Here is a 25,000-nt window from a genome sequence, read left to right on the forward strand (position 1 = left end):
CCCCGTGCTCTTCCTCTCTCCTGCAGCTCTCCCTCTCATCACCCTCTTCTGCATCTCTTCTCCCCTCACACATTGCTCTAAGATCTCATTAGCAGCCGTAGAGTGCAGTATTGAAGCTTTCTGACGCTCGTGCACACACACACACAGTTGGATGTAGCGGATCCTTTCACTTGCTCATCGATCTGACCCAGAAAGATGGATAGCAACCTGTCCAATTCATTTTCACTCACTCTTTAGATCTTTGTTTCACTTTCAGTCCGTCTCTTCCTGCGTTTCCTGCACACCGTCTCCTAAATCTTCTCTTTAACGGTGATGCTGATGGGTTCCTACAGGTTTGTAAAGCAGCCGGCGCGTGTGCTCGGTCCTCTAATATTTCTGTTTCTGCTTAAAAACGTCCTCCTGCCTAATTAAACAGTAATGCGCGCTCATCGTTCTCCAACGCCGCCATCAGATTACATGCAAATTCACTCTTAACGTGTCGGAGGCTTCAGCACCACTCTAACATCGCTTAAATCAGCTCTCAAGCGTAGCTGATGGCTGGTTGGAAATGCTTATTCCTACAGTGGCTCTTATCTCCGCTGCTCTTGGTGGTTCTGTAAAACTTTAATTCAGACGTGTATCTGTCTTCTCTTATCTTCTGTCCTCTCTGCTCTGTTCGCTGTGCTGCTGCAGTGCTGGAACTCCCCCTCTTCAGATCGATAAGTCTCATCTTACACGCTGTACTGGTGCAGAAGGGTGCGTGCATCTTTATGCACGCGGCGTCATTAGCATCAGCCTCTGCATTAGCGCTGTTTCATGTGCAGATGTCTGCCGTGTGAAGGCTTCGTCAGATGCAGCACGGTGGAAACGGCCCGCTCCTGAACCGGCTGCTGTCGGCTCGCGGAAAACCAGGAAGCGTTAAAGCGTCAGCTTACCCCTTTGATATTAGATACTTGTGATGAAAGTCTGATCAGATCAAGCCCATTTAAGTCAGACCTGTGTGTTTAGCTAGGTGTTGCCGCATCTGCGCTGCTGCTGCTCCTCTCTAGCTTCTCTTCTCTGCACAAACCTTTAACTCTCAAAGGTGCGAGAAGCAGACGGGCGGGGAGAGCAGAAAGGCTGCATGAAGTCAGAACATGAGCTGAAACTGCTATCCCTGCTGTTGGAGTTCAACTCTTCCCGAACTTCTGTAGGTCCTAGCAGACCTGAACATACCTGCTAGCGTTGAGGAACACTTTAGACCCGAGCGATTAGCAGATGCTTCATAAAGCTCATTAAATCTCACTCTGCAGACCTGAAGCACTCAAAGGTGGAACGTTCTTATTAGACTCAGGTTTTTAATTCTTTGTGGTTCTTTATAAATGTCGAGCCCTCAAAATGCCGAGCACGATTAATGATGTTAACATGTGTGTGTGTGTGCATATTAACATATCTGCATGCTGGCTGGTGTGTTTGTGCATCCACTCCAGTAGCCACAGATGCCATTAGCCCGTAATCGACTTAAGGAATGTTGCGGTGTTTATAAACAAGGGGATTTGTATTAACTCCCAAAAGCCACTTATCACAAGCACGGTAATCCACGGATCTGATGAGCTGTGAATCGGTGCGCGGCGAGGCTTCAGTCAGAGGAGGAGAAAACTGCTGACTTCCAAACGCTCCCGTGTCCCGGCAAGGCCGGCGTTTGTGGGAAGCCGGAGGTAAAAACGACTGAAACACATTTAGATGCACTCGAGCTTCGCTTGCGTCGTTAAATCTTTCCGACTCCAGCTCAGAAATCAAATATTGAAGCAGCCTTTCTCGCCGTCTCTCAAACACACACTCACACACCCTTTCCCGGTGCTTTGCAATCACTCTAAGTCTTTCCAGAATGTGCTCTCACTCACAGTCCAAGCCCTCAGTAGGTGAGCACACTGAAACAACCACAAGCATACCAAAACAGCCTTCCCACATACTCATAATTATAGAGAGGCCAACACACACACACACACACACACTTTCTCTCTAGGCAAGAAACAAAAGAACGCCCACATGGCCTCTTCTTGCAGCTGTCGTGCGTACTGTAAGCCCACTCATCCTTTTGATACTATTGCTCTTCAGTCGTATCGTCCTCTTTACTCAGGCCGAGTATAGAAACCACAGACCTGGCCCCTAAACATGCAGCACACGCTAAAGAGCCTAGCATGGTGCTATACAGTAGACAGGAGGAGGAGGAAATGGTCGGGTGGTGCGTAAGATGGAGGAAAGTCAGACCATTAACGCGAACCGAAGGACTGAGAGTGGGAGTCTGAGGAAGACGGGAGGAATGAGGGATGGAGAGTCAGCAGGTATGAATGTGTGTCGTTAAGCGGATGGGCAGAGAAATATGCAAAGGCGATAAACGGGTGAAGGCCGCCATCCATCACTGTCAGAGAGAGATGGAAGAGGAAAGAGTGGATTTGATTAGGAAGAGGAAGGAAGGAGCAGATGTGCTTAAAATGCCTTTGTGAGGCGTCTCCATCGTGGCGGCGGGAGAGATGAGAAGATGACAGAAGGAAGAGGAAGTCATGGTCCAACGATGGGAGGAGGAGGAGGTCAGGAGTTAAAGAGGAGGAGAATGAAAAGGTTGTTAGTGACTGAGATGGCGGAGAAGGCTGGAGCAGTCAGAAATCTGGGCTTCCACCTTCCTGTTCTGCACTCGGCTCCTCCCATCTGAGGCGCGGGCCTCCACCAGACTAGAAACGGGTCACGCTGAGAGGACGTGAAGTCCACTCCCCTGGGCGACAGTCCTCGGTTTACCTCATTCATCATCCGCGTGTTCTTATCCAGAAGGACTACCTCATCTGCTCTCGTCTCAGGAAAAAAGAAGCTGCAAAGAGCTGAAGGAGGTGGACTTTCCTCAATTATTTCCATCGTCTATAGATGGCTTGTGGCTTTTAGCCCCTTGATGCTAAACAAACCTACGAGAGACGAATGAAGATGCGTTTCTTATTATTAAAGGCTAATACAAACAAATGCATTTAGCTGTATTGATGCCATAGAGGAAACCTAGCCTCCACGTGTTCCTGTTTAGGTACAAGCTAGCATTAGCTCTGAGGCTCATCTAGTCGCCACATCAGGGGTCTCGGTTTGGGTTTTTAAAGGCTGTTTTCCTGCTGGTTTCAGCTGTTTCCTGTTTAAACACATGATTCAGTGGTTGAATCGCCTCTTCAGCCCGCTAATCACCCGCTGATTTAAATCCGGTGGGTTGGAGCTACAAAACGTCTAACGTGGAGAACAGCAGCCCTATCTGGTCAAGTAGTGTTCTCTGGGTTTATGTCGTGGCTGACTCACGGTGCAGTACCAGCTGTATGCAGCTGCTGGTTAATGGGGAAAACTGAATCCATCCCAGTTAGAACCAGTAAGACCAGGTAACCCTGTCTGGTTTTAGAGCCGTGTAGAAACTAGGGATGAACCGCATACTCGTTTCAGACGAGTATCCGGTACGGATAAAGCATTTTTGACGAGTACGAGCATGAAACGAGTAAAACTCGTAAATATCTGTAATCGTGCTGAAGGAAAATCCTCATTGGGTAACTGACTGTCTTCATGCTCTGTGATTGGCCAGTCACAGAGCGCCCGCCCCTCCCTACATACAAAACTCTGCAGCCGGGAGCTCACAGCTCAGTCCGCGTCCGGTCCACCCACCCACCCACCCACCCACCCACACACACACACACACACACACACACACGCACACACACACACACACACACACACACACACACACACACTCACACTCACACTCACACTCACACACACACACACACACACAGTAACAGATCTCTCTGTGCTTGCTTCACTGTTCTCGTTTCTTCAGTACTCCTTATGTTTTCTTCAGTTTGCTTCTTTTTAAAGTTATTTAAAGTTTTTCGTAACGTACGTGGTGCATTTGACAAGACAGAGCTGAAAACGGCTCATGCTGCGTCAGTCACTGCCTCCGCTCCGGTCGGGTTTTTTCCCTCTCTCTCTCCTCTTCCTCAGGATCCACTCCTTCTTTCCTAATCACTCTCTCTTTTTCTTTACATTTTTTAATCACAATTGTCTATTTTTTGCTCATTTTAAATATATTTTAATCATTTTCTAAGTTCTTTTTTCTATTTTACACGTTTTGTTTTTGTGAAGCGCCCCGTGATTTTTATCTTGAGAGGCGCTATAGAAAAGATCTTTTCTTCTCTCTCTCTCTTAATTCATGCACTTAAATATTTATGATCTGATTTTATTGAAAAACTTGTTCTATAATACTTTTACTATTGTGATCAAAAACATTTAATCTCGACTCTGAGGCTGCTCTGTAAATAGTTTTCAAATAAACAATACACATAGCCACTTCTGATCAGACTTAGCGTACTGATGTAAACCACACCCACTTCTGGTTAAACCACACCCACTTCTGGTTAAACTACACCCACTTCCGGGTTAGGCCACACCCACTCCGAGTACAGATACAGATAATTTAGATGGTTGAACAGATACAAATACAGATAGTGGTGCACTCGCTCATCCCTGGTGGAAACCTAGAGCAGGAGCTGTTTGAATGCTGTCTCTTGCTGAAGTAGGCCTGTTTATTTTTGGTGAGGAGTGCAAAGATCAGCAGATGTCAGAGACAAACATGTCTCTGGTCCTTGAGTGTGTGGGCATCTAGAAAACGATGACTAAAGTCAATAGTTACTCAACAGATGAGCGCTTCATCACGCCGTGCAGGTATGTGCTCTCCTCGGCCGTATAGAACAGCGCTGCGTCCCGTAGGGCACCATGTTGAAAATACAGACAGATGGGGAAAGATTGCTCCATTTAAAATACAAAGACTGCTGAGTCATCACAGCAGGACGCCGCACCGAACAGGTTTTCAGAAATTCTTCTCTCATCTAGTTCCTCCCAAAGTTGTGTTTTGTTTGAGACGGCGTAAACAAAAGCAGCGTGTTTGTGGTTGTGTTTGTATGCGAGGATCGGTCTCGGTAAATCCTGTTGGAATCCATCCTGTTTGGAAGATTTTGATAATTGCCTCTATTCCTGGAACATTGCACAGTCAGACTTATAGAATGCTTCTGTTTTTTCTACCTCTCCCGACTCTGAATGGGATTAGACATTAAAACACTGAAAGGTCTAGCTCTGGTTTCTGCGTATGCTGTTTCTCCTGCATTAGAACCATGACTACCTTCTTTTGGGTGATGTTTATTCGTGTTTGTGGAAACGTGAAAGTGAGAGCGCTTTAAGCTTTGGAACCTTATCTAAAGTGAAGTTCTTAAATGTAACTAATCTGTGACGGAAGCAGGACGAGCGTAGCCTGTTTTTTTTTTTGTTGTTGTTTTTTTTGTTCACTCTGTTTGGATTAAAAAGATTAAAATTGGTTGAAGCTTTGAAGTCCAGCTTCCTTTACGGTTTGCACAGATAAATAGTCTGGTCTCTAATGAACGTGGACCTGAATGTTACCTGAAACTTCTCTAAACTCTGTCCTTTTTACAGTTGTATGTTGACTGAGCCCCACCCCACTCCCGCTCCCCCACCCACGCTCCGATTCATCACAGGCTGCAGATCGCTGAACCAGGGCATCCGCGGGTCCTTAAAAAGTTTTAAATTAGCTTTTCCAAATTTAAGGCCTTAAAATCCTTAAAAATGACAAATTATCCTTAAATACAGTTTCCAGAGGTCTTAAATTACCAAAGACCAAATAAACAAGATTCTTTTATTTCTATTAAATGTTTGTGAATTTCTAGTTAGTGTTCAGCATTTTTTGTGTACGACGTTGGCGTAAGCGGAACCGTACACGTTCAGTTGGTTGTGAAAGGGGGCTATTTTCAGATGAGCACGTTAGCTGGTTAAGCTAGTGGGAGCTTGCGCCATGGGGAAGTGCAAGTTTAATGGTAACTGGATGGCTAATACCAGGATCGCGGCGTGGTTAGCACCGGTTCCAGGCAATAGCTGGAAATTATAGCTTAAATTAAATTTTTAAAAATGATAAGTGACCCGTACTTGTATAGCGCCTCTCAGAGTAAGGACTCCAAAGCGCTTTACACTACAGTGTATCATTCATCCATTCACACACACGCATTCACACCTGATGGTGATGAGCTACGATGTAGCCACAGCTGCTCTGGGGCGAACTGACAGAGGCACCACCGGTCCCTCCGACCACCACCAGCAAGCAACGCGGGTTAAGTGTCTTGCCCAAGGACACAACAGCAGAATTCTTTGTCCGGAGCCGGGATTGAACCTGCAACCTTCTGATTACTGGACTACCCGCTCAACCTGTTGAGCTACTGCTGCCCTGCTTAAATAGCTTAAATTTGGTCAATGTGGCCTTAAAAAGGTCTTAAATTTGGCTCCCTTAAACCTGCAGATGCCCTGTACCATGAAGATGCTGCACTAGAACCTCCCAACCACTGAACCGTAGTAATAAGTGGGACTTTCTCTCTTCATATGTGTCGGATAGGATTTTGTTCATAAAGTCAAAGTTCACCTCTGACTGCACGCACTTTCCACTCATATCAACTTTCATGTCCTTTTAGTAAACAAAAACACGTTTAGAGCTTCTTTAAAACAGAATATTTAGAAAATCTAACATCTGCAGCTGAAGGAACCTCGGTAGGATCCGCTTAATAACCTCCCGTCATCAGATTCTAGGCTCCTCCCACCAAACAGACCTCATCTTCAGCGTGGATCAGCTCTGAGGCTAAAATAAGTCTGTTCCCCAGCAATGTGATTAACATGGTTAACACCTTCGGCAGGGTGACACGGTGTGTTTCCTACACGGGGAAGCTCACACAGCCCAACAGTTTGGCGATCCCATTTCCTGGGAGGGGAATTGAGTCGGCGGCTACAGTGACAGTGATTTTCACCAGTGCCCTTTCTACAGCACACAGCAACAGGGCGGCACCTCGTCATCATCTGTTATTAAACTTGTTTGAATTTTTATCTCCTCGACTGAATTTGCTTCATGAAGTGTGCCGGCGCTGCTTTGTTGGCTGTAGCCGGTTTTACTCCTTCTTTTTGGGAGCGTCTACGTTACTGCCGGTGGAGACCGTTAACTGTTCTCGCTAAATAAGCACCGATGGGTTTCTTATTCGTAGTTTGTAATTTCTAAAGCTTTTAACGCTAATTCTAATTTTTCCTCACAAACTAATTAACAGCCCACCAAATCAGTATTTCTGAATGGGTTTTTATTAATTTCTCATTGAACGGTGTAACCATGTTGATGAACCGACGTTTACAGATCTGATCTCATCCTTTAACTGAAAATCTACAAATCATATCCTACAGGTTATCGGACAGAGTGTTTGTACAATTAAAACAATTAAAATCAAAACTAGGGATAGCAGCCGTCATATCAATATAGTCTAACTCTTCATTTCCATTACCTATCTAAACCAATATCAGTGTATGCAGCCATAAAAAAGCTACACAGTCTTATATCTCCAGTCATGCTTACCTAAACCTTAAACACTAACAGGGTCAACTCCTTCCACTGACTTCAGGCCGTTAAATAAAAGCATCTAAAACTAGACCTCAGACCTGTCGTGGTTTGACTTTTTGAGTGAGAGAAGTAGCTGATGTGTAATTTGTGCTTGTTGTGTGAAAAATGTGTCATTAGCAATGAAAACCAATACAATAATTTCCCATGCCTTTGAATGCCAATAATATCAGACATTTCTAGTTTAATTCCCTATTTTAGTTGTTTTTGGCTACAAATGGCCTGTGTTTCTATAGTGCTTTCTAAGTGCCCCCCAAGGCGCTTAACAACACATTCAGTCATCCACCCTTTCACACGTTGGTGGGGATGAGCTACGATGTAGCCACAGCTGCCCTGCGGCACGTAGACAGAGGTGAGGCCTGCCATACGCTGGCGCCACCGGTCCCTCCGACCACCACCAGCAGGCGAGGGTTAAGTGTCTTGCCCAAGGACACAACATTCTCTGGTGAGATCCAGGATTGAACCTGCAACCTTCCGATTACTGGACAACCTGCTCTTCTTCCTGAGCTACTGCTGTCCCAAGACTTAGCGGTCACAGTTATACTCGATGTTTATTGTAGCGAAGAGGGAGTTCCTCCATAAAGCCCTCTACACTCTGAATGCTTAACTTTTAAACTCATTCTTTAGCACAGAACGCTAACTTTAAGTCTGCTTGACTGAAATTGTGCTAATTAGCATTTAGCTGTCATAGAACTTTAAAGAAAGTTCCGCTTCTGGACGTGGGATTGTTCCGTCGCCGGTCCAACTAAAACCCATCCCGTTCCCATCACCAGCTGATTGACTGTTTTCGGAGTCGTTTTGTGAACAGCAGGAGCCGTTTCCCCTTCATACATCTCTGGCAGTCGTACAGATGGATGCAGACAAGCAGCTGAGATCACAGGCAGCTGAGAAAATGGCAGACACAAGTGTTGAAAACAGCTTTGTCGCACTGCTGCACCCTGAATTTCTTTTTTCTAGAAGGGGAATAATTTGTCATTGGTTGATAACTGTCACATTTCAGCCAGAGAGGCAGCTCGGCTCGGCCCGTTTTGTTTATTCCGCTCTCCAGATGGCACTAGCATGGTTGTATTGAATTTAATTGCACAGTGGTTTGAGATGGAAGCCAATAAGAGCTTGTAATTAATAACTGACAGTCTTCGTTATTGCCACATGCTCATCTCTTAATGAAGATGCCATCTTTGTTCAGATGTGATGGGAAAATTAATTTGGAACTTGCGTCTTTAGTCTGCATGCATTGCCCCCTTCATGCACGCAATATCAGCTTCCTGACTCGTTTTCTAGTTCATTCCACAGGTAAAATGATGATTAAGGAGACAACCGGGTGGCTTTTAGATCCACTTGTGTAATTTTTGGAGGCGTGCAAGAAAGTTTCACTCAGAAGTGTCAAAACTCAAAAACTGAAGCAGCAGAGGTTCAGAAATATTGATTTCCAAGTTCAATTTACCACTCAAATCATTTTTCTAAAGCATGAGCAGGTCTCTCCAGAGTGGCTGTTATTAATCTGTCAAGTAAAAATATATGTAACGAGTTGGCCCAATGTTTTTCAATACTGCTGTCAATCCAGCCCACGTGTCATTTTCTAGTGCTTTTCCGTGAACACAGATCACACGTTACTGTCAGATCTCCAGGTTATTACAGCCCAATGTTCACTGCTTCAGGTTTCGAGTAGTCTCACTCTCTGGCTGTACTCGAGCCTGATTGGATAACGGCTGCTCTAATGAAAGCAGACAGAAGTTTTAGCATTTAAACAACTTCTGGTTTTATAATAGTTTAAAAACGTTGAAACATGAAGATGCTTTAGTAAAAGACAGTGTTGGTAAATAAAGGCTGATGCTGAATATTTCCCCTGATAGGCACAGTGACTTATCCTGTTCACACAGATTCAGGGGCAACAGGTCATATCAGAGATTTGAACCAAAATCATTTTATGTTGAATAATAGTTGCTTTGGTCAAATCATGACAATTTTATCTGTGATCTCATGCAATGTCTGCTTGCAGCTTACAGATTTTGCTGTTGACTAAATTCCCACAGCTGATTAATCTTTAGACTTTTTAATATTTAGATCGATTAATCTTCAACCTTAATAATCTTTAGCCTTATTAATGTTTCGCCTTAATATTTTTTAGATTGATTAATCTTTAGACTGATTAATCCTTAGATCGATTAATCTTTATCCTTAATAATCTTTAGCCTTATTAATGTTTCACCTTAATAATCTTTAGACTGATTAATCCTTAGATTGATTAATCTTTATCCTTAAAAATCTTTAAATCGATTAATCTTTAGACTGAATCATCTTCAGCCTTAATAAACTTTAAATCGATTAATCTTTAGGCTGATTCATCTTGAGATCGATTAATCTTTAGATTAATTAATCTTTAAATGGATTAATCTTTAGACTCCATCCACAGCTAGACACGTACAAAGGTTTAATTGAAATCTAACGCTTCATGAGATGTTTTCTGAAATCAGGGTTTACTGTAAGATTTAATGCAAAGGGTCAGTCCAGTACTGTCCATCACAGATCACCGAGGGTCTCTATCCAGCATGTTCTAGAGGTGTTTTCTGTTCCAACACACCTGAGTTTAATCTGTAGGTGATAAACCGGCTTCTGCAGAGTTTACCTGCTGAACAGGCGATTCAACCATTTAATGGGTCATGGAAACAGCATGCTGGATAAGGGACCCTTGAAGACTGAGGTTTAAAGCTCTTTTGTCATTGTTTTACTACCACAACACCAACTACTGTATACTATCTCTAGATCTAACTCGATTATAACCATGTCTGAGTTTGTTGGTAATTAGTTGTGTGTCAGCCATCTTTAATCAGATTAACACCAACTGTTAATCTGTTTGAAATGAAAGTGTCATTAAAATGTGTCCAGTGGTTAACAGTGTGTGTGCTGAGAGCTAGCCACGGTCACACTTTCAGCAGGTGATAAATACTTGTTAAGAACCACTCAGGGTCAGCTGAGGTCATTTGAGGCTTTTTTCTGCATGTTTGCTGAGTCTGTGCATAACCATCTCACTCCTCAGCTCCATTCTGCAGCCAACAGTCACTGCACTCTGAGCTTATCATCTCCCATGAGCATCAAACAAAAAGACCCTTTCTGTCTTCAACGCAACTGAAGGCACAACTGGAGTCATTCTAGCTGTAGCTATTACCACATCGCAACTCCAAACACCTGGAGGGCAAAGCATTTGGTGTGCAGGTGTCCCAAGTGTCTGAGTTAAGGGGGCTGAGTTACAGAACATTTACCCAATCAGCATTCTGCATCCAGCAGGTCAGCCCCATACCAGCCAGAACAATGGTGATGGATGTATTGATTAAAGCTGCAGACACGCGAGTTTGTGCACAAACGGCTCATCATTAATGCATTTGTTTTCGGTCGTGTTTTGCTCCCTTCGCCCTCGCGTACAGATAAGAGAACACCGGCGATGAGAGTTGGGGGGCCAACGCCGGCATCCTTTGAGAAAAGGGCCGCCTGTGGCGTTTGTATCCAGAGCTTTCCTCACGGTTCCTGGGCTGAGGCTTGTTAGTATCTGGTGTGTTTGATCAGAGGCCACCCTCAGCCGCACTAAATCACAAGTCGCTCTGCAACCCAACACAAAGAGCTGCTTCTCCCCGTTGATGTGTGACATTAATGGAACCGAAACAATGCAGCGCTGCCATGAGCCTGAAGGGGAAGCTGGCTTTCCCGTCAGTTGGCTGATTTCTGCGAATGCTCAGCGACGCCGATGCAGACAGAAGCACCAGGACTCAGACTATAAGTGTTGCAGACTAACTACAAGCTGCTTTCTTCTGACAGGCATCGCCCACGCTGCCTTCTGCACCGTGATTCACTCCAGCATCTTCAACCCACTACATCTGTTGACAATATTTGTAACGCAGCGGCGCACATGTGAGTTTTCAGTCTTACATAGAGCTAGAAGAAGGCCTGCACTAACACACCATCGTCATTTATTCCATTCTAATCATAAAAACGGTCAAAAATTACATAATTATCAGTGCGCCTGACAGGTTTAAGGCCGCGTTTGTCTTCTTGTGAGATCAAACTAAAACTAGCTCTGCTCTTGAGCAGTAAAAATGATTCATGTCTCTAATTTATGGGACGTTTTTCACACACAGAGTTTATTCTGAGTTTTTTAAAACTGGGGAGAACTGGTGATGGGACTGAACACATCAAAGTTCTTCCGAATGTGTAAATCCGTTCCTCCTCCATCTCCAGAGGGATTCCCACAAAGCAGGATTAGGACGTGGGCCAGATTAGTTTAAAAGTTCTTTGTGGGCTGGTGTTTTTGCTCCGTCGTGACTGAGGAAACTCATGACACCTCTGACATCCTTGTCTCTCCTCTTCTGGCCTCCACCCCCTTGCAGCCTCACCCTCTTTTTCCACATTTGCCTCCCCTCCTCCCAGTCCTCCCTCCTTCCCCCCAAAAACCAGCCCTCCATCTGTCTCCACCGGTTGCTGTGGTTACAGTTTGCTCTGCTCATCAGGCGCCCGCTGTGCTTAAACAGTCTGTCAACAGTCTAATTACTCATCCTTTCATCCCTCTCTTTCTTAAACTTCTGCAGCAAACGTTGGCTTGTTGCTGCGGGGCGTCTTAGTGTCAGAGCTCTGCTCCTTTCATCCTTTTCCTTCTCCCTTCAGTCTTTTATGTAACACCGTCCCCGCCTTTACCTCCCTCTGCTCCGCGTCTCTCTAAAACTTGAATAAGTTATCGTCTGTTTTAATCCATCACTTCCTCCTCGTGTTTCATCTCCACCTGTTGTTTTTCGCCTCTCCCCTCCGCGTCTCCGGCCCTCCCTCGCCACGCTGCTCCTCACTTGTTGACAGCAGTCCTAATCCTTGAATTCTCCCACTTTCCTCTTCGTTTATCGTCGGCGCTCCCCCTCGTCGTTCACGCCTGCCTCCATCCATCAAGTGTGACCACGTTCCCCTCATTTCATGGTCTCGAATCTCCCCGTTTCCCTCCTTGATTGAAGGCTGGCTAAATCACAAAGGTGTCTGACATTCTACATCTATCGTCCATCATCCTTCGACACCTGAATCACGTGTCTGTTTCGTGTAATTATCCCGAATGTCTGCAGCCGTCACGTTTTGGAACCCTATTGGTGAAGTTTGGCCAGACTTTCCCTCCTCCTTTTTGTATGGTGCTGTATGGAGGCCATACTTAAGACTACTGCCCAGCAGCAGGAGGCTATAGAAATTCCGAAGCAAACTACTGATCTGATTAATGATAAGCTGGCGCCGGAAACTGAGAGGCTGGCGCTGCTTACTGAGGAATAGCACCTTTACCGGCATTTCTACCAGATACGCTAGGGACTAGCAGCCCTCGGCTGGTCATTGGTTCAAACACTCCCTCTGCTGTCTATTAGCATGAATAGGCTAGCGTTAGCCTGGACGGGCTGGTGTTAGCATTGGAGAGGCTAGCCAGTAGCGTGCCTAGGCTGGCCACTAGCTGGATTTCCTACCTCCTCGACGGACCATTAGCATGGATAGGCGTGCGTTAGCATTGGAGAGACTAGCCATTAGCGTGCCTAGGCATGCCACTAGCTGGATTTCCTACCCCCTGGACGGACCTTAAGCATGGATAGGCTAGCGTTAGCCTGGATGGGCTGGTGTTAGCATTGGAGAGGCTAGCCATTAGCGTGCCTAGGCATGCCACTAGCTGGATTTCCTACCTCCTCGACGGACCATTAGCATGGATAGGCCTGCATTAGCATTGGAGAAGCTAGCCATTAGCATGCCTAGGCATGCCACTAGCTGGATTTCCTACCCCCTGGATGGACCTTAAGCATGGATAGGCTGGCATTAGCATCAGAGAGGCTAGCCATTTAAATGTCTCGGAGAGTCACTAGTCAGCTAGTGGCCAGCCTAGGCATGCTAATGGTAGCCTCTCCGATGCTAACGCTAGCCTATCCATGCTAACAGACAGCAAAGGGAGTGTGTGAACCAGTCAGTGACCAGCTGAGGGCTGCTAGTCCCTAGCGTATCTAGTAGTAACGCCGGTAAAGGTGCTATTCCTCAGTAAGCAGCGCCAGCCCCTCAGTTTCCGGCGCCAGCTTATCATTAATCAGGTCGGTAGTTTGCTTCAGAATTTATATGGCCTCCTGCTGCTGGGCAGTAGTCTTAATTTTGGCCCCCATACCTTGCTATATTTTTGGACATTAAAGTCACGAACGTAACTCTAACCAGGATTTTTCCCTGCAGTAGCGGCGGAGCACGTGAAGCTGCAGATCAGTAGCATCTGGAGGGAATTTAATGCTGCAGAAGTCCAGTCCTTCAGTGGCTTTGCGCGACTTTTGGGACGAATTTCCCCGCCGTTGCACAACAATGCTGTTTATTTTAGTTCATCTGGAGTCAGCCCATGAGTTAAATGATGCGTTGTTTTTTTCACATGCTCTCCACTTTTCCCTCCATCCTTCCATTCACTTTCCAGTCTGTTCTCTTTGGCAGCGCTCCCGCCACCAACAGGGACCATCCCATCTGTTCGACTCCCTTTACTGTAGCCCGAGACTGACGGACACCCGCAGTGACGACCGGCCACTCGCTGCATTCAACACATAATTGAGGAAATGTTCTTTTGATTGTGCTTTATTATTATTATTATTATTATTATTATTATTATTATTTGATTGTCCGAAGCCAGATGACACCTATCTGCTCTGTGTTCTTAGTGCCTCTCGTTAGCAGAGGAGCAACGCCAATTATAGAATTGTGATTTGGTTAATGGAAATCAAAAGGCCGCTTTGTTCCACTTCCTGTTATCACCTCTGGAGCTGGCGCCGCTCCAGTTAAAAGCCAGAGCCAGCGCTGTTCATGAGATGGCTTCGTGTTTTGTTTCTGAGACGGAATCTTTGTGCGGAGGCTAATTATAGCTCCTTTTTCCATGAAGTAGCACGCTTTCTGTAAGTTGTGCTTCCTAATTGGCACATCTATTAGAAGCAGCAGCCCCGCGGTGCTCCCAGTCCCCCTGGTGGTCTTATCTCCAAACAGCTGATTTTTGTTATCTTCAACAGACTTTTTCAGGTCATGTGAGACTAATTGTAGCCGGTGGTCCGACAGAAGAAAGCAGCTCGCTGATAGCCGTCTGTCGTTTTTAATTATTTGTTCCTTGTTTGACTTTCTATTTTTAGCTCCGCTATGTTAAATAAGCGTTTAATTCTCATTAGACCTCCTGACTCCTGTCATTGATGAGGAGGCTTTGTTGTTGCTGCTTAGCTGCACCGCCTCCTCAGACATCAACCCTTCATCGTCCACTCCTCTTCTCACCATCTTCTCCTCTTCTTTCGTCAAGTTGTTTGTTTTTATCACAGGATGGAGATCCGTTCACAGATCCTCTGCAGTTCATTCCCCCCCCCCCCCCCCCCCCCCCCCACACACACACACACGCACACACACATTCCTTTCTCATCGCCCTCTTCCCCGTCAGCCTGATCTCATGTGTCACTGTGCCAAATCTGTTTGTGTGCACACTCGGCTTACGTAAAGAGCCTCCAATGAAGAGGGCTGCTGCCATCAGACAAACACACTCTGCTCCGCGTCCACACACACACACACACACACACACACACACGGGCCAGGTGAGATTACATATAAGCTAGGCGATGAAAGCCAAGTCGAGACACACCTCTGGAAGCGGACGGCCTGCTCAGACAGTAGCTGCGTTGTCGGGGTACGTGGAGGAAGAGCTAAGGCAGCCGCCCGGGCCGTGTGTGTGTGTGTGTGTGTGTGTGTGTGGGGGGGGGGGGGGGGGGGGGGGGGGGGGGGGGTAAACTCTCCCTATGTTTCTGCTCTGAATGCACATCCGTGTGTTTGTGCGAGAGCTCCCGGTTCAGTGAGCGTGTGAGCCCACCACAGCGATGGACTCAGTGATTCAGCACAATAGAGGCAACCATGCAGATATGGATGGGACTCTGCTGGGCTATCATACCTTCTGCGTGTGTGTCTGAAACGCGGCGGACATTACCTTTTCCGTCTGTGCGCCTCTATAATCCAAATCAGCTCCACATGTTATCCAGGTCTAGGTCAGTGCACGCACGTGTGTGTGTGTGTGTGTGTGTGTGTGTAGGCGTGTGTGTGTCAGTCAGCGCAGATCTGGCCCTCAGGTGTTGATGCTTGTGTCGTCCGGCCAGCACAGAGGCGGGTGGGTTGTGTTGGAGTGCTGAAACCTGTCCCACTCCTGTCCACAACTCCCACACGCATCAACAGGAGGCGGGTGTGGGTCAGTGTCGGACAACCATGCAGCTGAAGAAATTCCAATCCCACGATATCCTCTTAGGCTTTTATAGAAGAAGAAAACTTGGAAAATCCTGAATCGCCCGCTTGATTCCGACTCGGTATTCCAGAGTTTGACAAAAAGACCCAAGGATCCATTTTGCTTAAAATCCGATTTGTGGCGCCTTGATCTGATTTCCTCATGGCTGCGCTGTAGCCCGGCGTCCTCGTCTCCGACTCATTCACCTGCCGCTCTGGCGCTTACTCTTCTTCATCCTTTCACTCGTCTTTCTTTATTTCTCCTCTAGCAGAGCCATCCCAGCGCTCCGACTCTCCCACGCCGAGTTAGTTCTTCAGTGTTGACCTTGGAGAGCAGGAGGGGATGCTGAGAAACCTAAAACAACAGATGTGTGAAGATGGTATTCATAAATCACACCATTCTTTCTCCCCTCCACCCAGATGACCTGCTCATCCCTCTTTCCCCGGCTGTCTCCCACCCCTCCCTCACCCCTCAGCTCCAACTTGCCACCCTTCGTTTTTTTCCGGCCGCCTCTCCCCTCTGTTCCTCACCTGTCTGTCAAAACCAATCAATCTCTGCAAGACCCTCTGAATGCTGTACACACACACACACACACACACACACACACACACACACACACACACACACAGCTTAATGAAACAACCGAGCGATTGATCAGCTCCAGAAGTCTGCTCCCGCCAGTCAAGCCCCGAACGACAACACCTTCATGAAAATGTCCACCGCCTCACTCCCTCCGTGTCTCTTTAGGACCGTCCACCCTCATCCTCACACCAGCTGCGCGTACGTCGGCTCAGTTTCTATTCCAGTTTGTTTCCTGGCCTCTCCTCCTCCCCTGCTCACTTTCCTTCTCGACAACAGAGCCGTTTAGCCAGTGAAGTCCGCTCGTCTCGTCGTCCCTCTTGGACATGCCTCGCCTCCCTTCTATCCCTCCCGTGTCGTGATGAAAAGGTGGAATTACATACCTTGTTTTCCGGATCATTCCACCTCGACTCCTGGAGCAGTCACATCTCTTCGTCTCTCTGCGGCTCTCGCTCTATCGCAGCTCCGCGTTTCAGAAAAAAAAGGAAAGAAACGCAGCGCCCATCTCTCCCCCTCTTTTTCCTGCCTGTATCTCTCCGTCTAACACCCCCCCCCCCACCCTCCCCCTCCCCTCGCTCGGTGTCGACAGCTGCAGCGCTCTGTCTTCCTCCACTGACGCTCCTCCGTCAGGCTGCAGGCTGATTGAATTTTAAGTCATGTTAATCCCACAGAACAGGTACTGAATGAAGGAGAGGGGAAAAAATGACAGAACGCAGAGAGATCTCCGCTTCAAGCTTGCTTTTCTGTTCTTGTCCCACCTCTGAGTCACTTAACTCTTTGTTGAGCGATTCGTCCTCGTCCGCTTTCCTCGTTTGCGTTGGTTTTCCTGACTGATTTACTGGAGGAGAGGGAGATCCCCCCGTGAGGAGCAGAAGACGGCACTGTGATCCGTCTCTGCAGTGTCGAGCATCAAGCTGGAAGAGCACACAAGAGGGAGAGGCAGGCATGCTGGGGGGGGTGATGGGAAAGATGTGAGAGGAAGACGAGAGCGTTAACCTTTAAATGTATTGTTGGGTTGAAATCCTTAATTAAGAGCCAGCAATCTTAGTCGGTGGAAGGAAATGTGTAGATTCAGATCTCACCCTGCTGGGTAAACTGGGAGGGTTGCTGGTGAGATTACTCGGTTTAAAATGTAATTGTAACTTTTTCAGTTTACCTTTTCAAAGTAATGATGCATAAACTGTAATATGCATCTGAATGTTGACCGATCATCAGCTATAATTACTGTTAAGACCTGCAGCAGCACGTCTTTTAAAGTTTTTGACGCATAATGGTCACTACAGTGGACAGGTACTCAATAGTTTTTTGTTTTTTGCTATTAAGCACAGCTGTTTGAAGACTTTATTCCATTTGGACTTCAGTAAGGCAAGCCAACATATTTCATGTTCAGAACGCACGCCGTCCACTGAGGTGGACATGTAATAAATTATTAGTCAATTATTAAATGTTACAAAAAATATTTGTTGAAATTTGTTTCATTCACACCTAAAGATGACTGAAAAAATTGTTAAAAAAAATCATGGTTGAAGATTTCATAATTCATGCATCAAAGGGTTAAAACTAGGTATGGGTACCTTTGACATTTGAATCGATTCGGTACTAATTTCCGGTACCTAGGAATCGATACCGGTACTTAACGGTAACAATTTTGGATACTTTTGAGTGTTTATTATTTTAATTCTCTTTTATAATTAAATATATATTTTTCTCAATATATAACCATATTTGATAAATATCCAGGGTTTCCCTTACATAGGCGTAGCCTTGGCGGGCCGCCACGCCTACAAGATCCCAAGTTTTTTTTATTTTTTTTTTTTTTTTTTTTGCGCTGTTTCCTGAAGAAGCAGCGGGAACTACTATGTTGTCGCTTGTGATCACAGCCGGCGGGCAGCAAGGAGGATCAGGCAGGGCAAGGTGCAGTTACAGCATAAGTTACTGAGTTTAAAATTAGAAAGGTAGCAGTGGATATAATACTTTTTGGTTCACATGTTTCAGCAGCATTAAGATAGACGAGTGTTGACGATCTTGACGGGGTTTCCTCCAGTGCTTACTAGGCCAGGTTTTCCTCCACCCACCAGGCTAAGCATCACTTATTCATGTAAAATTTATTTATTTTTTAACCGCATCTTATACTGTATTACGGCGTGAGCGCAACAGCGACAACTTAAGATCGATGCGTGAGCAGCGTGAGAGGTCGGGTGTTTCATCTGAACCCTTAAAACCTCCAGCAGGCTACGCTGCACTATTGACGTGTTCGCGCGCTGCGCTAACAGCTTAGCAACGTGACATGTCTCGGAGAAAGCGTAAAAACACGTTGGACGCTTCTTCTGAAGCGGGAAAATAACACTTCTTCTTAAGCAGAGCACGACGTCGCTGCGGCTCGTTCACCCTCTGCCGAGCCGGACTGGGCTCGATAACATTGACCCTGCACAGCCACTGGGTCGTTGGAGCTGCCCCGTGACTGCCTGATGGAAAACCAGCGGGTTTCATCAGACTCGTAAAGTTTCTTGTTTTTGCTGGGGACCCCCTGTATTTTACCGCACCCTCCTGCAGTCTTCCCCTATTAACATTTAAAATGATTCTGTAAATCCGTGTATCAATAGAAACAATCTCTGCCTCTGCCAGCTGCAGTAAATGTAGTCTCCAAATAATAAATAAGAGGTGCATTCATCTGTGGATCTCCTTTGATCCACATTAGTGATATTCTCAGCACCAGAACAGTGAAGCAAAGAAACAGATTCCTGAGTTTGATCATAATTTTATTTATTAGGTGCATCTGACCTGTTCTATTTTTCTCTGAAATGAGATCAAGTTAGTGCTTCCTTGGGTTATTTAGAGACGTGTCATAATTTCTCCCCAAGCCCCATCGCCACAGCTGGAAAAATTCCTAGGGGAAACACTGAATATCACGATAAATAACATACAACTGTTTGTATTTTAACATCGTCCTTGTAGTTTTATAAGCTGATAATTAAACTGAAGCAAACATCTTTACTGTGAACTAAATTTACTGTGTATCTTCATTCCTTTTGCCGTTATTTTTCTTTGATTTTTCCTACTGGGAAGCTGATAACAACGGTGGCAATGGAAGCTAACATATCAAGCTAACGTTATCTTAAACATTTTATTTACCTACCGGAGCAGATTAAGATGAGGATGTCTCACTTAGATCGTTGTCGCTGGTTTCATCATCACCCAGTTACCCATCACATTTAGTGAAGTGGACCCAAGCTTTAGCGTGTGTTCTTTCTACCATGCTGCTCTGTTTACAACTCGCTCGCAGCGACCGACGACAAAACGCTCTTGCGCATGCGCAGCTGTCTAGGCAAGTTCTCGTTATGAAGGACGGGTACCTAAACGAGGCACCGTTTGAAATGATGTGAATCGATGCTCAGTCGGTACTATGGAATTCGGTCGATACCTTAAAAAGTACCGAATTCGGTACCCATCACTAGTGAAAACCCTTCGAACTAAAAAAAAAGCGTAGAGGTGGACTGAAATATTTATAATGTCATTAAACATTTCAGATTCAGAAGATTTGTCCCCTCTCATCCGCTGGTACCACTGGTTCCCTCACCACCACAGGGTCCGTTTTTCAGCCCGACACCGGCCAACATGTCTATGTACGTTTTAGCTAGTGGTGATTAGCTGTTCTCAGTTGTACCTTTGAGCAGTCAAACTTGTAACTTCTGCTGTGAAGTTGCACAGCCGTTGCATGTAAAGTCTGTAGCTTTAAGGACAGGGCATGCTGGCCGGGCTTCTTGACTAGGTGCAGTTTGGTGGTACGGGAGGTAGTGTGAGTGCATACTAGTATGTGTTAAGTTCTTCCCAGTTACAATTTAAAAGTTATTTTTCAAGAAGGAAGGAGTTCTCTCTTCTGTCTGAAGGATTATGAGACTGTTGCGTTGTCTCTAGACCTCTATCCCTAATTATCAGAAGGAGGAGATCAAAGTAGAAACCAGTAACTGTCATTAAACTCAACACATGACTGTCATCTTGAAGTCGATCAGCTGGCTGGCTCTGGGATCGGTTTTCCTCCATTTAAACAAATGAGACCAATCCAAGATGGCCACCGTCTAATTAACATTACACAGGAATGTCTGTCTCACAGATATAGAGCTTCAGGTTCATGTGGTTGTGGCTGAGAGTCATTCACAGTGGGATCGTCAGATATTGTGTCAGATTGAAAACTGTTTTCAAGATCTGACCAAATTGGTACACTGGTTATTTCTCACTATTAGACCGTCTTAAGCCTGGAGCACACCGGAGACAGCTGCGAAAATCGCCGCGGCTTTGAGAAGTGAAGTGGTCACACAGATGCGACGCGGAGCGCTTCGTGGAAAGAAAGTCCCACGCGATGGTCGTAACATCACGTGGGACTTTAAAAGGGGAAGCGGTAAGTGACTTTTGTTTTTACGTGATCAGACTTGCCGTTGTGTTTTGTGAGACCCAAATTCATTGAAAATGGGTAAGCACGCTATTTATTAGAATATTTTAAGATCAATAGTACCTTAAAGTAATCAAAACTGTGGCTGGGTTTGTGCCGTAAAGCCATTTCAAGACAACCTTTATTTATATAGCGCATTTAAATGGCATGGTTTCCGCAAAGTGCTGCACAACAGTAATAGTAATAAAAACCAATAAAATGATATTTAAAAGATGACAAAGCATCATAAAATATTAAAACCCAATCTTAACACAAGTTTAAGATGAGGTATCGCAGATAAAAAATTTAAAGGACCCTTGATTATAAAATATCCCATCTAAGATGCCAAAGAATACAGATGTGGCCAGTGTATCAGCTGTCTTTACATCCAGCTCGCGTTCCCTATTAGTGGGTGAACAATCCAGTGCTTGGTGAATTCTGCTTCACAATGATAGGAAGAGCCGACATCGTAGGATCAAAAAGCGCCGTTGCTCTGAATGTTGGGCCGCCACAAGCCAGTTTTCACTGTGGTAACTTTTCTGACACCTCCTGTCAAGATTACGACATTACGACGCATCGTTCCGCATCGTAATGTCGGTTGTAAAGTACTGCACAACGTTGTAACCAAGCGCCGCGGCGCTCCCCGTCTAGCCACTCTCATTAACTATAATGGCTTCTTTTTCAAATGACGGTGCGGCGCGGGTCTCCGGTGAGCCCTAGGCTTTATTGTACGGGGCGACTGTGGCACAGGAGTTAAGTGCTCGCCTTGCAATCGGAAGGTTGCAGGTTCGAGCCCTGCTCAGTCTGTCGCTGTCGTTGTGTCCTTGGGCAAGACACTTAACCCACATTGCCTGCTGGTGGTGGTCGGAGGGACCGGTGGCGCCAGTGCTCGGCAGCCTCGCCTCTGTCAGTGCGCCCCAGGGCAGCTGTGGCTACATCGTAGCTCATCCCCACCAGTGTATGAATGTGTGTGTGAATGGGTGAATGACTGATTGTGTTGTAAAGCGCCTTGGAGGGTTCCAGGACTCTAGAAGGCGCTATATCAAATACAGGCCATTTATCAAATACAGGCCATTTACCATTTATTGGTTTGAAAGGTGGTGATTGATGTGAATTCCTTCAAAAATTAAAGACCTTTAATATTGAAAACTAGTTTTCTTTAAAGTGGCAGTGTGCAATTTTCCTGGTGATAGGGGGCAGTAGATACCAAAATCGTTGCAAACGCACTGTATTTTTGTGTTGGAGTAAGACCTTACCAACGGATGCCCATTAGCGTCAAAAAAAGGCCTGCGAAGTGCAAACTTTAGCAAAAATAACAATCACATCAGTCTCCTTTTCATCACTGGAAACAAGTGAAGAGGTAAATGTGTAAAACGACGTTTATTAATGGTGAAAGTTTTGTAACCGTTAGTTACAAATCAGTAAATGTGTTTTGTCCTCATGGGCTCTCGTAGAAGGAAACATGGCGTCTTATTATGACGTCGCCCAGAGACTTAGACCCGCCCCCGTGTATTTCAGACCAACATCTCGATGGATATTTCCAGAGATTAACGATAAAAGCTACACATCGCCTCTTTAAATCTGCTAATTTTTGTTGTTTCTTGCATATACTGACCTGACGTACCAGCAACAACCCAACAGTGTCATAGAATCATTTATATGAAGGTTCCAGTCCAAACCAAGCAGCAGGCTTGTCTCTGATCATCCTTCTTTTCCCACCATCATATCATATCAAGTCTTAAACGGTTTATCTTGCGTCATCTAACTGGCAACAAGAAGAATCTGGACAGTAGACGTCTCTTGGATTTCCCCAATAAGGTTCTTAATTTCACCTTAGAGGTGTCAAACGCCAAACTCTGCTTTAGCTGTGAGGAAATCAGAGCAATTAGAGGTACCGATGGGAATAAGGATGCACCCTTTTGGACAGAAAACACGACGATACCACTTCAAACGCTGGTTGATTTTCCTGCAATGCCGCGATAGCTGCTGGAAATAGCCATTTAATGGGAAGTGTTTGTGTTGGGGGGAGGGGTGGGTCACATTACTGAAGCAGAACGTGTAACATCAGAGCTATCGGGTGTTGGAAATAGGTCATTTCCAGCATTCACAGATGCGCAATTTGGTGTTGTCATCAACAGCACACACTGGTGATAAAGGTTCAGAGAGATGCTTTATGAATGAAGAGGTCAGCGGCAGAGATTTGGTTTTATTATGGATGAATCGGTTTTCCCGTCTACCTAGGAGTCCATATTTTATCCTCCATCTTTCTCATTATCTGCCTCCTCCTGCTTAACTTCCACCTTTTAAATCCTATACGTCTCATCTCTGCCTTTATTTTTGTATCTTTGAGTTTGTTTATCCCAGCCTTTTCCATCTTCAGGCGAGTTTTTTTTACCCGCTAGAACTGACGTCCTGTAAAGCAAGGAGATCTGTCCCATCTTGTTTTTACAGTGTTCCCACTTCTTTCTTTTGGACAGAGTTAAATGTTATGAGTGGTGCATTCACTTTACTCGTCAGGGTGCCCTTGGTGAATGGGAACAAGAAACCAGCGTGACCTTCTGCAGCACAATTAGTTTGTAATTCAGGGCAGCTCACAACTCCTGGTTAAACTTTCAGATTCTGCCGGTCTTTAGGAGAAAGGTCAGAGACTTTCTGTCCTAGCCGCCTTTCCTTTGACCACAGATCAATCCGCTTAAAATAAAACACACCGAGGGAAGCTTCCCTCTCCGTCAGATGGAGAAGGAAGCTGTGAGATTGGCACCGTCTTTAGTCCGCTCTGAGTAATGCAGCACTTCATCAGAAAGAGGGCGGACCGGCTCGGCTCCGGTTCGGCCAAATTAGCCCTCAAAGTGCAAGCGGCTGCAGGGGAGTCGGCCTACTGACCCAGGGCTGAACAAAGCAATCTGCTGCCTCCCAAATTGGTGTAATGGTCAGCTTACTGGTTGTGTCGACAAACTGGAAACATATCAGTGACAAGTATTTCTGTAGCTCCCTGGGGCAGATTAGTGGACTTAAGCAGATGGCATTAGCTTCCTCTGAGTAATGCAGGACTTCATTACCAACATGGTTAAACTGCTCAATGTTTGACGTGTGAATATTTTAGCAGTCAGGACAAGCATTGGTCAAGTAAAACTAGATTCTTGACAAATGCACCTTTTATTCCAGATTTTTGATTGAAATTTGGAGCAACTAATTAGGCCCCCTCACTGTGGTGTGAAGAATCAGTCAGAGTAGAGATGGTCTGTGCTGGGTCTTGGGTTTTTTAGGTACCTAAAATTAACACTGTGGGCTTATTGTGATGGATGTATGATGTTTAAGCGTGATCAGACCTTCAGTAGCAAGGGTTGTTTGATCTGAGTTGGGGTCAGTAATCTCTGGGTCACACTGACCTCATGTAGGACTCAGCTCAATTACGTCATCACACTGTAGAAAACAGCTGCATTCTCAAGTGGGTTTATCACCACGATCACCACGAGCCCCATACTCTACAATAATGGGCCATTCCCATCTGTACCAGGTCGGCCCGGGCCGGGTAGCCCCAGTCGGCCCCAGCTTGGCCCGGTTGATTCCACATATCCTTGTCTTAAGCCCATGTGGGCTGGTTCTACCCACCAATCAGAGGCTTGCTCTAATGGAAGGTGTGAATTTGCTGTCAGCAGTGGGTGTGTTGGCCCTGGTCGGCCTGAAGCAGACCCCCTCGAGAAGAGGGCTGAGAATGAGCCTTGGTTGGCCCAGAAAAATACCAGGCCACCCAGATATGTAAACAACCTACGCTACCCGGCCCGGGCCGACCCGGTACTGATGGGAATGGCCCATAAGCTGTCGAGTAGTTTGGTGAGAAGAGTTTATGTAATGCAGTTGATGGTAATCATTCACTTTTTCACTTGGAAGGGGAGCAAAGCTTCTCGTACTATCACTGCTTCAGAAGCGGCAAAGACGTGAGACCTAATTCAGGCTAGATGGTGAAGGAGTGCACTTTGGTCCAACAAATGAAACTTTAACTCAGCTTAGCTTTGCTTCTCTGTGTTTGATCCCCTCAATAAACTCCAAGAGTCTGTCCAGGGTGAGGTACAGCACTCGGGGAGGATCAGACCATTCATTGCACTATGCAGTAATATTTACAAACGTAACAGGAAATGACGTCAATTAAATTCGATTTATAAAGCACCTTCCACAACCTTATCGTAAGCCCAAGGTACTGAACACCATCATAAACCAATACGAGATCATAAAGCTGTAAAAAAGAAACGATAGAATGAAGCGATTA

General features: G+C 45.7%; 2 protein-coding genes across 4 annotated transcripts in view; one reads left to right on the top strand and one right to left on the bottom strand.

Moving 5' to 3' along the window:
- LOC107380951 (leucine-rich repeat and fibronectin type-III domain-containing protein 4) overlaps positions 1–16,862 on the bottom strand; it is a 43,858-nt gene extending 26,996 nt beyond the window's left edge. The window contains exons 1-2 of one of the 2 annotated variants that reach the window (XM_015952375.3): positions 16,691–16,862; positions 15,441–16,082 (exon numbers count right to left, since the gene is read on the bottom strand). The gene's annotated coding sequence lies outside the window, so the exon portion shown is untranslated. Of the gene's footprint in view, positions 1–15,440; positions 16,083–16,258; positions 16,360–16,690 lie in introns of those variants that run through there. The other variant, XM_015952376.3, reaches the window with a different exon arrangement.
- pcxb (pyruvate carboxylase b) overlaps positions 1–25,000 on the top strand; it is a 471,382-nt gene that overhangs the window by 316,743 nt on the left and 129,639 nt on the right. The window lies entirely within an intron of this gene.

Source organism: Nothobranchius furzeri, chromosome 14 (assembly GCF_043380555.1).
Source record: "Nothobranchius furzeri strain GRZ-AD chromosome 14, NfurGRZ-RIMD1, whole genome shotgun sequence".
NCBI classification, from domain to species: domain Eukaryota; kingdom Metazoa; phylum Chordata; class Actinopteri; order Cyprinodontiformes; family Nothobranchiidae; genus Nothobranchius; species Nothobranchius furzeri.